The following is a 2,641-nucleotide window of genomic DNA, read 5'->3' as shown; positions in this document are numbered from 1 at the left end:
AAAAAAATAAATAAATGAAAATACTGAGATTTTGCTTGGAATTGTACTAGTCAATGGATTGATTTGGAGAAGCTTGGAATACTTGTGATAATAAGCTTCCAAAAGATAAACAACTTACTTAGGTTTTCTATAATGCCTTTCAATACAATATTATAATATCACAACAAAAGTCTCATACAACTTCTTTAGTTTATTCCTAAGAACACTTTGTATTTTTGCGCTATTTTAGTGATACCTTTTCCAGAAGTTAATGTATGAAGTAGAATTTTTCTTTTCTTTTTTTTTTTCTGCCCAACTGGCACGTTTATTAGAATTAAACATAAAATCATTCTCTTCCTGGACCCCAGGAAGCCACGCCCAAAAAATCCCAAGCTCCTGAAGCAGGGTCCTTCTGCCCCAGATCTGAAACAAGCTCTCAGGCCTTGGGAATAGCCTGAATTGCCCCCAGGGCTGTGAGCTGCTGAATCTTCTGGCTCATCATCTCCATGACAGCCTGTTTCATGGCATGCTTCTCCTGCAGAGCCAGCTGGATTTTCTCCATTTGCTTGGTAAGGAAGTCTATCTTCCTCTTGAAAAAGTCTTTGGCTTCCTCAGCTGTCTTTTATACATAGTAGCCTGTTCCCATGTCTATGAGTACATGTTCCACATCATGTAGCTTCCCAGGGACATACATAGATCCCTTTAGTGGGACTAGTAATTCTTTCCCCTCGTTGTTCTTGTTTAGCACGTTCAGACAGTCCTTGGCCTCCACATACTTGGTCTGTACCATCTTGAGCTGGACAATGGATGTGGACAGGGACTCCACTTCCTGGTCCAGCTGGCTCTTGAGCCTTTCTAGCTGTGGCAGGTTCAGTTCAGTGACGTTAACTGACTGTGCCATGTTGGGAAGGAGGACTCAGTAGAATTTATTTCTATACCCTTCCATTTGAGAAAACTTGCTAAATTCTGAATAACTGTATTGTATTTCTACTTAAATAATTGTATCATTTATACATAGGGACCATGCTATAATCTTACTTGCAATCATTCTAACCTTCAATTATGTTCCTTGTTTTATTGTATTGGCCAGACCTTCTAGTAAAATATGGGAGAATAGTGATTCTAAAGTATATTCTTCTCTTATTCTCAATTTTAAAGAAGATGCTGTCAAAGATTGATCATTACCATACCCATCACCACTGGGCTGCAGACTCTTTTCTTGGATTAAGAAGATTCATAGTTATACTTTTCTGGGATATTTTAATATGAAAGAAATTTGAATTTTACTGGATTTTGCTGTTCATTTAGATGATCATATAATGTTTTTTTCTTTAATAATTTTTAGTAAGTTAGATTAATTGTCCTCTGTTAAATGTATCTTTCATTCCTTGGATAAACTCAACTTGTTCATGGTAAATTATAATTTTTAAGTGTTTCCATGATTAAAATCACTGTGATTTTACTGTTTTTCAGGATTGTTTTATCAATGGCTTGGAGGTTTGGCTTTAAATTTTTCTTTTATTACCTGTTTGATGAGTTTAAATATTCTGTTATCCTGACTTCAGTGAAATAATTTAAGTCAAGATGTGCAATATTCTTCTTCTTCTTTGTTGTAGAATAGTTTTTGTACAGGTGAGACTACCTGTTTCTATAAATGTCTGGTAGACATCACCATTTTGCATGTAGATACCTTAAAAATGTATAGATACATTTTTCCTTCCTTGTTTTTGTTTTGTTTTGTTGGTGGGAAAAATATTTATCTACTTTTTAAGGCACTGTAGGATTTTTCGAATTTCCCAATTTTTTTGATTTAGATTTCAATGTCTTAGATTTGGCAACTTAGATAAAATTGTTCACCTTAACTTGATTTTTAAAATTTCAAATGAAAAGATGTTCTTAATATCCCTTCGTTATCTTTTTTAAAGATTTTATTTATTTATTTTAGAGACAGAGAGAGCACAAGCGGGTGGGAGAGGAAGAAGCAGGCTCCCTGCTGAGCAGGAAGGACTCAGGACTGGATCCTAGGACCCCTGTGATCATGACCTGAGCTGAAGACAAACACTTAACCACCGGAGCCACCCAGGTGTCCCCTCTCATTATCTTAATGACCATATCTCCTACAGCTCTTCTTCCTCATTCAAATGATTGTTTTGTCCCCTTTCCCTTTTTGTCTTGATAATTATCACCATAAGTTTGTCAATATTAGTCTTTTTGAAGAACCAACTTTTGGTTCCATTGACTTACTCTATTTCATATTTGTTTTATTTCATTAGTTTCTCCTCTTAATTATCATTTTGTTACATAATTTTAATTAATTTTCATTATGGTTAGAAGTTTAATCAATGTTATAGAAAAACAAGTCTGGAGAGAGTATTAAGAACAATTTATGTCACCTATTATTATGAACCAGAAAATCAAAGTATAATCTATAAGGTGTTTTTGCATAGGCATATTAACTAATTATACTACTTAATAAATTAAATTATTGATTTATGTATTAATTATTTTAAGTTATTACCTAAATGTGACAAGTACAGTTGGAGGTACAGGAGAAAAAGACATGGCTTCTGATGTAAAGGAACTGATAATCTTGGCCTGTAATTTCCTCTAACCAAAAGCCATATCCCACTTTGAGAAGTCACACTGAATGAATAGCTATGGG

General features: G+C 34.3%; 1 pseudogene; it reads right to left on the bottom strand.

Moving 5' to 3' along the window:
* Positions 1 to 415: 415 nt before the first annotated feature.
* On the bottom strand, positions 416 to 883 carry LOC118002321 (annotated as a pseudogene).
* Positions 884 to 2,641: the final 1,758 nt, after the last annotated feature.

The sequence above is a fragment of the Mirounga leonina genome, unplaced genomic scaffold, assembly GCF_011800145.1.
Source record: "Mirounga leonina isolate KUSES-001 unplaced genomic scaffold, KU_Mleo_1.0 Mir_82, whole genome shotgun sequence".
Lineage (NCBI taxonomy): Eukaryota > Metazoa > Chordata > Mammalia > Carnivora > Phocidae > Mirounga > Mirounga leonina.
The sequence above is the reverse complement of the archived record's forward strand: the minus strand, read 5'-3'. Positions and strand labels throughout refer to the sequence as shown.